Source organism: Scylla paramamosain, chromosome 8 (assembly GCF_035594125.1).
Source record: "Scylla paramamosain isolate STU-SP2022 chromosome 8, ASM3559412v1, whole genome shotgun sequence".
In the NCBI taxonomy this organism is placed as follows: Eukaryota; Metazoa; Arthropoda; class Malacostraca; order Decapoda; family Portunidae; genus Scylla; species Scylla paramamosain.
Window position 1 is genome coordinate 25,436,231 of NC_087158.1, and position 13,798 is coordinate 25,450,028.

Below are 13,798 nucleotides of genomic sequence, written 5' to 3' on the forward strand. Positions count from 1 at the left end.
GGCGCGGAGGAAGAAAGATGCTGCAGTGGCGATGGAAGTGCATGCGTCGTACATAAAAGAATGTGGTTACGTGGCAGGTGTGGGCATAAATACTGGGGTACTGGGTGGTTGGGAAATAGAGTTTAGACACCCGCACAAACCACCGGTGTGTGTGTGTGTGTGTGTGTGTGTCCAGGGTATAAACAAACAAGAAGCTCGTTCCAACACAATCTCGAACTTCACGCTTCACACATGGAAAACAATGACAGCCCCAGTTCAAGCAGCCTGATGCCTTTGTTGCAAAGGACGGGGAGCTCTGCTGGCGGCACACGTGAGTAGGATACTTCACGCAGCCCACTGGCCTTGAGCGAGGGTGAGATGGGCGATCACACACAGCGGTGACGCCATCCACGAAATATTCTACGCTTCACGACACTTCGGGTGGTTGTCATAGAAGGGAGAGGCATAATGCAGACTGGAAATGCGACATAAAGGAGCAGCCGCACCGCACCCGTACCCAGAACCCAGACTGTCCTTAATCACCACACACTACCACCCACCACAGAAGTCGAAAGGGGAGGCGAGGCAACCTTGTAAAGGCTGGAGTAGTCGCCGCCGCACTCAGCATTCATTCTCTTTAACGTCTCTCAAGCCTCTAGTGTTGATCCGCGTTGGTACTCGGCAGGCACGACTCCGCTGCGATAGGTGGGTCATGTTGACTTTTCCCATCGATGCTCCGGGAGTCGTGCCTCGCTAATTGCGGGTCGTGAAGCTGTAACGCGTTGCTGTTATTCCAGTAAACAATTCCCCACTGTGTGACACAAAAAGACCAATATTCTCGAGCCTATACTCCCGTGCATCGCGCTGCCTGGCTCTCCTGACGAAGGGTTTCTTAACCCCGGGCCCGTGGTATATGGTGGTGACCACGGCCAGCCACATCCTCGCATTCTTGTGGTGGCGGAGCCCGTGCCTCACTCTCGCCACCACCCGTCATGCCTTGCCGCGATCAAGTTCACTACTTCCTCATGAAGACCCAAACACTACAACTTCGTAAATTTCGGGAAACTGAGAATAAAATGAGTTAGAACAGACAAGAGTTCATCACAGACCAGCACAACTCATTGCCCACAGGCTGTTAACACATGCCATCGTCACCTTGATGGCACGGAGTTCTGGATTTCAACTTCAAGAGGTAAAAAAAAAACATCATGATGAAAAATAATACGAAGCGTCTTCACTTCTTCCCTTACTGGACGTGTCAACAAAACACAATGATGTATTCTTGCAGATATCTCAAAGCTGCGCTACACAACAGAGAATACACGAAATGACTTTCAAAAATTACTTCAGTCATGCATGTCTCCATCATTATTGTTAGCGACCTCCTCTCCCTCCACCGCCTCCCAGTGCTGCTGCTGCTGCTGCTGCTGTTGCTGCTGCTGCTACAAGTACTTCCCTTTTCCTCCTATTCAACCTCCTTCTCTTCCTTGTGCTCATTTTCGTCTTCTTTTTCCTCTCATTTATTTCCCTTTGGAGCGTTCTCCTCTCTCTCTCTCTCTCTCTCTCTCTCTCTCTCTCTCTCTCTCTCTCTCTCTCTCTCTCTCTCTCTCTCTCTCTCTCTCTCTCTCTCTCTCATGCAATTTAGCGCCATGAACCGTATTGCTAAATTTCTGGTTACAACACACATTCACATTCACAGCAAGTAAGTTAAAATGCACTCACACACACACACACACACACACACACACACACACACACACACACACACACACACACACACACACACACACACACACCACATAAAAATTTCACCTCACATATCCATCGACCTGAATACAGAGAGTCACATTGTAATCTACATTTTTTTATGTGTGTATGTGTGTATTATTATTTTTTTTTTAACTGATCATCGAACAAGGAATTCAGGGATGCGTTTCAACATGAATGGTATTAAAACTAACTGATGTTTTACGGGCTACTGCATTTATATATTTATCGAGATAGTACATGAAAGAGTAGTGTTAAGAGAGAGAGAGAGAGAGAGAGAGAGAGAGAGAGAGAGAGAGAGAAACGGAATGCTTTTGCCTAGGTGTGTGTGTGTGTGTGTGTGTGTGTGTGTGTGTGTGTGAGTGCGTGCGTGCATAGATGTGTTTGCCTTACGTCCAGCAAGAGCATACACACACACACACACACACACACACACACCTGTACACTCTCATTACATTGTTCCACCATCATAACGTTCCCCGTTAATTCATACGTGTGGCGTGTATCAGGCAAGGTACTGCAATACCTGTCTGCATGAAGCTACCCTCAAATTTCTTTCCTTCTAACCAAATTCACCCATTTTCTGTAACAAGAAGACCTATTTCAACCATTAAACAGTCAAGTAATTTCCTCTTTGCTCCCTTATCTCTTCACTCGCTACAGTTATATTCGCTCTCTACAGTCACAAGTAAAAAGTATACAGTAGGTATGTGAGTTATGGTACACGTGAGCGGTAACATTTGGCCCTGAGCTGGTGCTGTGGCCTCGTGACCCGCCTGAGGGAGGACTGAGGGAGAGCTGCGTGCCTCCTGCTGGAAGGACGCTTTAGCCGGGACGGAACATTGCGCTTTTTGTTGTCTTTAACGGCGCACGAAAGACGGTGAGGCGATGGATCTAAGTTCACAGTGATTTTACGCTTCCTTGTTGAGGGATGTGGTAAGGTTCAAGCCCGCCCTTTCTCTCTCTCTCTCTCTCTCTCTCTCTCTCTCTCTCTCTCTCTCTCTCTCTGGCAAGTAGCGCAGCACGGAGGGCGCAGCACTTCCGCCCGCGGGTGAAGGGTGAGGAAGCAAGGCCGTGGTGGCATCACTGACAGTTCACCAGCACCGCTATCCGAGCCAAACAGCACCACCTCCATCACCACTCTTACTGCCACCACCACTGCAGCTCCACCACTCTACCACTACCACTACAGCACCACCACTGCCACTATCACTACAGCTCCACCTCCACTACTACTCCTACTACTTTCCACTACAGCACCAGCAACACCACTACCACTGCAGCTCCACCACCACTATCATGACCACCATTACAGGTCCATTACCACCAACCCTCCACCACCACCACCACCACCACTGTCACTGCCTACTCGAACAATAGTCCTACATCATCTCTCATTTTAACTACCCCCAACCACCACTATTATCGCCTCTTCACCACCACCACCACCACCACCAATGGCACCAACACAAGAACTATCAATCTCACCACCACCAACACTTCGATTCCACCACCAACACCACAAGCACCATCGAAATAACCGCTTATGACACCAACAAGCTAACGTCCCCGGCTCTCATCACCTCCACCACCACAAACACCATCCACTACCACCATCATATCACTACACCGCCACAACCACAATAGCAGGCACACGTCACCACGATCATTACTAATAACATCACCATCATCATCACCACCACCACCACAATCACCACTACTTTCCCTTGCCACTAATATTCAAGTTAAAAAAAAAAAAAAAAGATTCGCAGTTACATTAATATAACAAGCACATGAGTAAAACCACAATAAGACAGTATTTTGAATCCATTAAGTGTTCGCAAAGGCTATGTTCTCTGATTTTTTTTTATTCTATTTTTATATTCCTTCTTTTTCGCTGGAAGGGGAAGGAAAAGAACCGGTTTGACGTACGTGTGTGTGTGTGTGTGTGTGTGTGTGTGTGTGTGATCAGTATCGTGAGAGACGTGACGGGCTGAGAGTAGGAGGGTGTGCCTAGCTGAGGTTTTACGGTGGTGGTGATAATAGTAGTAGTAGTAGTAGTAGTCGTAGTGGGGGTAATGATGGTGTCGGCACGGTTGTATAGCGGCGATCTAACAATGACAACACCAGCCAAGCCCACTCCAGCACAGACCAGCACAGCACATCTCAGTACATCCCAGCCCAGCCTAGGCAAACATATTACAGCACAACCGAGCACATACCAGCACATCCCAGCCCAGCCCAGCCCAGCCCAGCGCGATGTCAACACACTCCGCCATCATTAACCACAATGTAATGCCGTAATAAACCGGACTGCATGATGCCATAAAGTCTCCGTGCATGGTCCTCATTCTAACACCGGAAAACGTGACCTCACCTGCTCAAAATTTAATGCTTCACTCACCTACTTACTTTGAAAGGGAAATTTGGTAGATGTACTCGTTGTGTGTAACCACCACCACCACCACCACTACCACCGCTACCACCACCACACAATAGCCACCGCTCGCCTCCACATCACGGGCGGGGAGCACAAAGGGCTGAACCAACCCACTCACACTGCCGGATGCTCAATATACGTCCCACCAAACAGTTATACATGCATGGCACAGTCACTCATCCACCACCACCACCACCACCACCACCACTCAACCAAACCATCCATCACCATCCTTTAAAAGAAAGTCGTCTGAAAGAAAGAAATAATTAATGAACATTTCCAATCACATCAATCTATGCAAAATATATCAGATGAATGACGGTCATGGACAAACAGTCATACTTTCACTGGCCTTCCTCTAGCAGACAAAGGACAAAAGGAAAGACAGGAAGGAAGTAAGGGAGGGTTGAGGATAGATAGAGGGCGGAGGATACAAAGGATGGGTGGTGGGAATGCAATATATAGGATGGAGAGAGGGAAGAGGGTAGAGAGAGAGAGATAATAGATAAAACGTTAAAAAGAGGAAGCATAGGAAAACAATGAGGGCGTGACAGGGGAATATATAATGAAATAAGACAAAAAAAAAGATATATAGTTAGAGTATTAAATGACTGGGTGTATCATGGCCGTGACTTTCCATAGTGTTGACCGTAGTAAAATTTTGATAGCGCTCTTTTAATTCGTCCTTCCTGATCTCTCTCTCTCTCTCTCTCTCTCTCTCTCTCTCTCTCTCTCTCTCTCTCTCTCTCTCTCTCTCTCTCTCTCTCTCTCTCTCTCTCTCTCTCCACCCATCCAAGGAGCCACTCAGAGGGAGAATACATAAGCGCTCGACCAAATCTACTACTACGAGTTTTTTTTATAATTTTAACTGTTAGCTCTTCCGGAATTTATCTCTTTATGTTTTGCGTGCTTTCCTTCCTTCATTTCCTCCTCCTTCTCCTCCTCCTCCTCCTCCTTCTCATGTCCACTTCCTCTACCTCCCCCTCCTCCTCATCCTCTTCTTGTTATGTCTAGATGATTTTCTTGTTCTTCATCTTCTTTATTCCATTCCTCATCTTCTCTTGCTCCTCCTTCTCCTCCTCGTCCTCTTCCTCCTCCTCCTCCTCCTCCTCCTCCTCCTCCTCCTCTTCCTCCTCCTCCTCCTTCTCTTCCTCCTCCTCCTTTGCCATCCTGTCTTTCCTACCAGTAGTTAATGTACGTAGGATAGTTATACAAACAGCCCAGTCAGAACCTCAAGGTCTGTTGCTGTTTGTCTTCCTTTATATTTCTCCTCATCATCATCATCCCCCATCGCCTCTTCCTTTTTCTCATTTTTTTCCTCTGCTTTACTTCCATTTCTTCCTTCTCTCTTCCTCCCACTTTAGCCAAAAATGTTTCTGCTCTCCGCCACGATTCCTAAGCAGAGAGAGAGAGAGAGAGAGAGAGAGAGAGAGAGAGAGAGGGAGAGAGAGAGAGAGAGAGAGAGAGAGAGAGAGAGAGAAGATGACGAAAATGAGCACAAGGAGGAACAGAAGGAGGTTGAAAAGGGAAGTACTTGTAGCAGCAGTAGCAGCAGCAGCAGCAGCAGCAGCACCTTAACTTTTACCTTATTTCTTTTATCAATGAGCTTTAATTTCAAAACATATTCCAACACAAATTATGGAAAACATGAAGCGCTGCACGTGTGGTCAGATCCAGCTGTGTCCTGAACATCCGCCACAAACAAAAGGGATTCTACACTTTTCCCAACACCCTTTTCCAGCGACGCGCCACACTTTTCACATTACTTCAGAAATGCGAGGCGAGGGTAGAATAGTTTGACGTTAAAATGAGCGACATACGTACTTTTAAAAACGCGAACAGTAGAAAGTCACGACTGGTGTATATCATTCTAGAATTTACATAAGAAAATTAGTACTAGTGGTGGTGGTGGTGGTGGTAGTGGTAGTAACAATAACAGTAATATTAACAGTAGTAGTAGTAGTAGCAGTAGTAGTAGCACCGGTAGTAATAGTTGTTGTTGTTGTTGTTGTTGTTGTTGTAGTAGTAGTAGTAGTAGTAGTAGTAGTAGTAGTAGTAGTAGTAGTAGTAGTAGTAGTAGTAGTAGTAGTAGTAGTAGTAGTAGTAGTAGTAGTAGCAGCAGCAGCAGCAGCAGCAGCAGCAGCAGCAGCAGCAGTAGTAGTAGTAGTAGTAGTAGTAGTAGTAGTAGTAGTAGTAGTAGTAGTAGTAGTAGTAGTAGTAGTAGTAGTACAGGGCCATGTACTGGCCCAGATAGCTGCACAGTATGGAAGGGGGGTGGGATAACACAAGATGTAAAAGATACTAAGCAGTGAGGTTGTGTCTTATCTTGTACATTATACCACAAACTTTTGAGACCTCCATGGTATTTACATCAGTATGGTATCTCCAAGCAAGATGTTCATCGATTTGTATCCCAAGAAATTTAGTACGACTAGCTTGTTTTAAAGCTTCGATCCTCTGGCTGTAAATGAGGAAGATTTTTCTTAATATGTCTTAAAAAGAATACAAAGTTTGTTCTAGGAACAATAAGTTTACACTAATCAGCTTTTATCCATTGATGAATTAATTTCAGTTATGTATCTATGCTAGCGTGTAGAGAGTTTGTCTTTGTCTGCTCTTAGAAGGTTAGTGTTATCCGCATATATGATGTATTGAAATTTATGGCTTACACTTATTGTATCATTTGTGTGAATGAGGAAGAGAATCGGTCGTAAATATATCCTTGTGGTCCCTCCTATAGAAACAGACATAAATTGTGGAGAACCATTATTACAATGAACTGACTAAGGTTTATTACAAAGGTAGCCTCGAAAACGTTGTAGCGGCACTCTCCTTATCCTTCGCTCGGTATTTCAGTTTATCTAACAATATGTTGTGGTCTAGTGTATCAAAATATAAATAAAAGAGTATTCTGGTACTTTTTTTTTATATCTTAATAAATTAATTTGGTCCAAATTCTATTTTCTTTAACTCTGTCCAGAAAAGTTTGATGTGAGTACGTTTTATTCCATTCACTCTCCTGTAAAGTTTTCAATTCTGGTAACTCCAAGGTTAACCATCTCCTTTAATTTCCTCCCTCACCACCAACTTCATCTGCTGAGATAATATCCATATTTTACCTTCCTTAATGGCCCGCCTCTCTTCCCTGCTAATTGTCTTGATGAAAGACCTCAAATTTTACATAATCTTTACCTTTAATCCTTCTAGCACTATGATTTTTATTTACGAGTCCCCTACTTACTTCATTTTCCGCTTATATTACACCCATTCCTGCGTCTTATCAAATTCATACTCAAAAACTCATTCAAATCAATACCCCTGACAAGTTCAATTCCTTGCCACGTGTCTCATTAGTTTTCGTTCCTTCACACTCTACCTGTGAGATCTGACGTCTTGCCAAAGCGCGTCTCGAACAAGTTTTCAGTGCTATCACATGTTGCTGGCATCTTCGGCAGGTCTTTTTCTTCTACCTTTTTTTTTTTTTTTATCTTTGTCCAGTGCCCCCCTCTAAGGTATCACAATTGATTTCTGTGTTTGCTCTCTCTCTCTCTCTCTCTCTCTCTCTCTCCTCTCTCTCTCTCTCTCTCTCTCTCTCTCTCTCTCTCTCTCTCTCTCTCTCTCTCTCTCTCAGTATCAACACAATGTTTTTTTTTTTCTATTCCATGCACTAATGAAAAAAAAAAAACATTTGGTACATTCATTTTATCCCACATTTGCCTTACCCTCCTCCTCCTCCTCACCATCATCATTATTATCTTTATTACCACCATCATCATCACTGCCATGTTCATCCCAAGCACCACCATCATCACCATCATCACCGTCATCACCATTATTATATCTGCTAGGCTCACTCCAATCATCATCATCACACCACTATCATCATCTGCCATGTTCATCTCACTCACCATCATCACTATCACTATGTTACTCTCAGTCCTCCATCACCATCAGGACCTGTAACTTCCTGTGACCAGTAGCGAGAGAGAGAGAGAGAGAGAGAGAGAGAGAGAGAGAGAAAGAGAGAGAGAGAGAGAGAGAGAGAGAGAGAGAGAGAGAGAGAGAGAGAGAGAGGCGGACATCCAGGAACCCCAATTTTCGTCCCCTCCTCCTCCTCCTCCTCCTCCTCCTCCTCTTTCTTCCTTCCTCTCTCTCCCCACTCCCTGGCCCCCAAAAAGCACACAGCGGGTTCCTCACTTTTCCTCCAAATTATTATCTTCTCCTCGATAATCATCTATGAAACTTTACAATTCTTTATTTTTTTTACCTGTATTTTTCTTCCTTTACCTTTCCCAGACATTCCTTCACTTCTCCCATCTCTTCCTCACTCACTCACTCACTCTCTCACTTAACTATGTGAAGACACAAGCATCCAGCGAAGTGTAAAACGGAAAAAAAAAAAGGGGGGGGGGCGGTTGGAGGTGGGCGAGAAGAGAAAGTTAAGAATGAAAAGATAAATGTGGAGATGGAAGAAGAGGAGGAGGCAGAGGAGGCGAGGAAAAATTAAGACAAAGACAAGAAAAATCAGAAAGGGGAGAAACGAGGAATGAAGAGAGAGAGAGAGAGAGAGAGAGAGAGAGAGAGGAGAGAGAGAGAGTGGGAGGAAAGGGGGAAAGGGACATGACGGAAGGAGGAAGGGAGGGAAAATGAGCGACAGGAAGTAAGACATTTGAACAGTTACTTCGGGAAAGATTTTCGTTCTTACAAAGGTCGACGGTGAGCGAGCGAGCTAGAGAGAGAGAGAGAGAGAGAGAGAGAGAGAGAGAGAGAGAGAGAGAGAGAGAGAGAGAGAGAGAGAGATGGACAGATAGATACATAGACGGACAAAAAGGCAGGCAGACAGATAATTCAAATAAAAAAACATAAGCGTCATGATGAAAGTGCAAATAAAATATTGTTGTTCTTAATTACATTTTTCATCATAACCACTAACATAATTATCGGCTAGATGAGTCTCTCTCTCTCTCTCTCTCTCTCTCTCTCTCTCTCTCTCTCTCTCTCTCTCTCTCTCTCTCTCTCTCTCTCTCTCTCTCTCTCTCTCTCTCTCTTCCGTGAGACATTCAATATGGGAGGAGAGTCCAGTTAACTTCCTGTATGTGTGTGTGTGTGTGTGTGTGTGTGTGTATGTGTGTGTGTGTGTTTGTGTGTGTGTTGTGTGTGTGTGTGTGTGTGTCTGTGTGTGATCAAAAATGCTTAGTCCCGGATGTCCAACGGGTAACGAAAGAAAAAAGAACAAGAAAAAAACAATAAAAAGAGGTGTGCCGAGCATGACCAGAGCGAGAGAGAGAGAGAGAGAGAGAGAGAGAGAGAGAGAGAGAGAGAGAGAGAGAGAGAGAGAGAACTAACCCAAACTAACACAAACGAAAAGAAAGGTTCTCTCTCTCTCTCTCTCTCTCTCTCTCTCTCTCTCTCTCTCTCTCTCTCTCTCTCTCTCTCTCTCTCTCCCTCTCTCTCTCTCTAGTCAAAAGACAATTACCTTCGCAGCGTAAGAGTAATTAAATTTACATCTCTACTTATCTGAGCCAAGTTTCGAAGTTAACTTTCAAATTCGAATGTAGAGAAATTTTTTTTTCGAAAGTAAACGGAAAAGGAACATGATGATGATGATGATGATGATGATGATGATGATGTGAGAGAGAGAGAGAGAGAGAGAGAGAGAGAGAGAGAGAGAGAGAGAGAGAGAGAGAGAGAGAGAGAGAGAGAGAGAGAGAGCAAACACACGAGCATGCAGACAAACAAACAAGCTAACAGGCCGACCAGCAAAAACAGAAAGGTTGACACCCCCTACACACACACACACACACACACACACACACACACACACACACACACACTTAAAAATATAGGTACATAATTCGGACACGTAACAAATGAAGCGAAAGAACGAGGGAAAGAAAGAAAGAAAGAAGGAAAAAGGGAGATGAGAAAGGCACCATGAAAGGGAACATGTAATGAAAGAGGAAGGAGGAAAAAAGGGAGGAAATATAGACGAAAAATAGGAGATAGTGAGGAAGCATGAACTTGGCAAGGAGGAAAGATAGGAGGGGGTGGAGGGAAGATAAGGGGGATGGAGGGAAGCTGGGAGGGGTGGAGGGAAGCGCTCGAGGCGGCATTGGAAGGTCGAAAGTCTGAGGGTGGCGAGTTGGGGCGGTCATGCACTCCGTCTGGAAATACCTAAGTCCTCCGCTACCCTCTCTTTTCCCCCCTCCGTCCACCTACCCTCTTCTATAATGTCTCATCTTCTTCCTTTTTTCCCCTCCCTGTCCATCCACACTCACCTTTTCTCTAGTATCTCAACATCTCTCTTTTCCTCTCTTCCCTCCCTCTGTCCACCTACCCTCTCCTTTTCTCTATTACATCCTCTTTTTCCCCCTCTTGCCTCCCTTCCCCCTTCCATCCTTCGGTCTAGTTTGTCTATCAGCGTGACAGTTGTCCTCGTGCCTTCCCCACTTTGACTTTCTACTTTCTTGATTTCTTTTTTTACCTCTCTCGCATGTTTGCTTTTGTGTGTGTGTGTGTGTGTGTGTGTGTGTGTGTGTGTCATTTGTACCTGCCGACGAGTTTACACAGCAGGTAAGGGAGTCAAGCAACGCGTGTCTGCCAGGTTTTTACTGACGGCATACAACCTGTCTTCACTGCATGAAGGCAATGGTGGTGGTGGTGGTGGTGGTGGTGGTGGTGGTGGTATTACCTCAAGTCTTATAGTGAAAGTAGCAAACGTTTTGTCAGTTTATAATCCAGAAGAGTAACTGTTGTCATTACTCTCTCTCTCTCTCTCTCTCTCTCTCTCTCTCTCTCTCTCTCTCTCTCTCTCTCTGAACCTTGTCTGTGCCTTGCGGGGAGTAATGACCCGTGCGGCACAGGACGCGTTAAGTAGTTACCACAATCCACCTCGAGGCAGGTTAGGCTACAGGAAGGAAGGGACTTGCACGGGCCGGGGTGGTGATGGACACGCACCAGATATGTTCCCGCTGTCTCATCACGCAACCTTAACGGCACTGCACACCGATAATCTTCTCTGCCGTGCATCTCTGAGTCCCGCATCTTCCTAATAAAACACCTCAGAATGCCACAGACACACGAAAAGTATGCTCATTCTTTCCCCTCATCATGGTCTCGCCTTTCTGGTGTGTTGAGGAGGAGCGCTGTTCAACACAAAGAGGTGTGGCGGTGAACGTAGTACACCAGATACGCTTGAGGACATTAAGTCGGCCCCCCTCCCTCCTTTCCTCTCATCCTCTGCCCTTTCTTCCTTCATCACATTCTTGCTCTCTGGTCACTGAACCGTCTTATTAGAAAAAATAAAGATAAATTTGGATAATGAACAAGAATACGTTGTGTCGCCGTGATGCTGGAAGCAGTGCAAGTCTCAGAAAATAGAAGTTGTATAAATTTCATCAAGCCATGCAATGATCCTCCATAAAAAAAAAATAATTATAAATAAATAAATAAATAAATAAATAATCACGTTGAGCTCATGGCGGCTGGGTGCCCGTTATGTAAAGAAAATAACTGCAGGAAACAACACAAACTCTGGTCTCTGTTATAATTACGAGTGTGGGAACCGTCGAGTCGAGCGCTTACCGAGGCGGAGAGTTGCATGCACCTGTGTCCTTATCACCACGGTGCCCTCCACTTTTCATTCACGTGGCTACACGCTTATCATTGCACATCCGTCATGCTACTAAGAAAAGTGCATAAAGAACACCATACCAAAGAGTCCTACCTCGAAGAAGGTTGAGGTTCCTGCAGCAACTGGCGCAAAGCAGAGATATGGCCAGGATACGGGGTAGCCGGTTCACCAAGGAGAGGGTAACTTCACTTACGCGCAGACCATCGACCTCTAGGAGTCATGAGGTCGGGGAGCCACACACCATGCTCACACCTGCTGGAGGGGAAGGGCGTTGTACGGGCGGGGCTGTTCTACACCAATGGGAGGTGCTAATGCCGGGAACAATAAATCCGGGGCGGCTCTCAGATCATTGCGTCACAGTGCGCTCACTGGTGTGTGTCAAGTAGCTATGGTGGAATATTGTTAATGATGACAGGGGCACATGCAGTAAACGGAGGATTGAGTCAAGCTGTTGTGGTGACGACGGCGGCGGTAGATGGCATTAACTGTAAGGCGCGGTCGGTGGTCAAGGCAGTAGTAACAGCGGTAAACCAGTAGGGAACGACGCTACCTCGTGCCTGTGGAGATTCCGAAGGGAAGAGAGTTTTCTCTCAACTGGCCCTGCCGTCCTAGACACATTTGTTCTTACATCTCAGATAATAAATATACGGAGGACTGACATCGGATTATGATAGCTCGATGGGGAATCCTTCTTTTTTTTTCGTCCCTGGTATTTGAGGGTCGCTGTACCGACGAAGATGACTGAACAGACGAAGAGTCAACGGACAAGTGGGGAGGAGAGGAAGTGGATGGAGGGACTGGAATCAGCTGAGCGCCACCACTCCACCTTCCCACAACGAGGCCGCAGCGCACACTGCCGCGCCAACCTGTCCAGCACCAAGGTGCGGCCGCAGTCGCTGCCTGGAACCTCACAATTTCTAGTATTCACTTCTGATCGACAGTCATGGCTGCCCACACATCCTCAGAAAAATTGCTGAATCCCAGTGACTGAGTAAATCATTGTATGAATGCAAAAGTTTCTTTATATACATGTTGGTTTGAAATCCACAAAACATTGTCCGTAGAGCGTCAGGATAATCAAAAGCAACATCGTGTTATTCATAAACATTAGCAGTAATCAAAGCTCGTCTCCCCTGCTTTATAGTTATTTTCACATTTTTAACATACAGCTCGCCGCCGTTCAGATTTAATCATCAGTCCGCCACTTCTGCTTCATTATCCATGCACTGCGTTGCAAGTCTCTAGTCCACACTCATTAGTATATAATCCACATCTTCTGTGAGAATACGTAAATTTGCATAATCGAGCACATACATAAGCACTCATACTTGCTATAGACCGTTGACCCATTTATTCGTTTCCATTATGTGAATCGCCCTCGCTCTCCTGTCAACTTGCCCTGTTCTTCCAGCTTTATTTACATTTACCGTTAACTAGAAAATCTGTTCATCTCGTTCATTACTGTATGGAAGACATCGGTGTCAGCACACATCTTAATAATGACTTACTAATCCTGTCCCCTTGATTCGATACATCAGTTGTGATAATTTGAGCTTATTCAGTCTATCGGAAGACAAATGTAGTTTCTTTACACGTATGTTCAGAATTACGTGACAGAATTAACTAAGTTTTCCTTTCAAATAATTCATACACGGATGGCAAATAGTGACATTGTCGAGTATTTGACGCAAGGGACGAATCTGTCCACTGGTACCCCTTTAAGAAAATTAAACTGATAAAGTCTGAAGAGGATATTGTACTAGGAAATACATTGTGGACAAATAAAGGCAACTTGCAGACCAAAACAGTAATACAAAATTAAACATGTAATAGAAGAATGAAGCATTCTTCATCCTGCATGGCAACGCTATGGCTGTCAGCGTCATCCGGGACGAACACCCTCCCAGTCGTATGTCATTCGCCATTTGGTCTAAGTGCACACTGCCTTCATCTCAAAATAATATTCTACTTCAATTCAA

At 45.2% G+C, this 13,798-nt stretch overlaps 1 protein-coding gene across 2 annotated transcripts in view; it reads right to left on the reverse strand.

Annotated features, from left to right (window-relative positions):
• LOC135103030 (uncharacterized) overlaps positions 1 to 12,792 on the reverse strand; it is a 36,247-nt gene extending 23,455 nt beyond the window's left edge. Inside the window, exon 1 of one of the 2 annotated variants that reach the window (XM_064008898.1) lies at positions 11,913 to 12,792. The gene's annotated coding sequence lies outside the window, so the exon portion shown is untranslated. The remainder of the gene's footprint in view (positions 1 to 11,912) is intronic. The other variant, XM_064008897.1, reaches the window with a different exon arrangement.
• Positions 12,793 to 13,798: the final 1,006 nt, after the last annotated feature.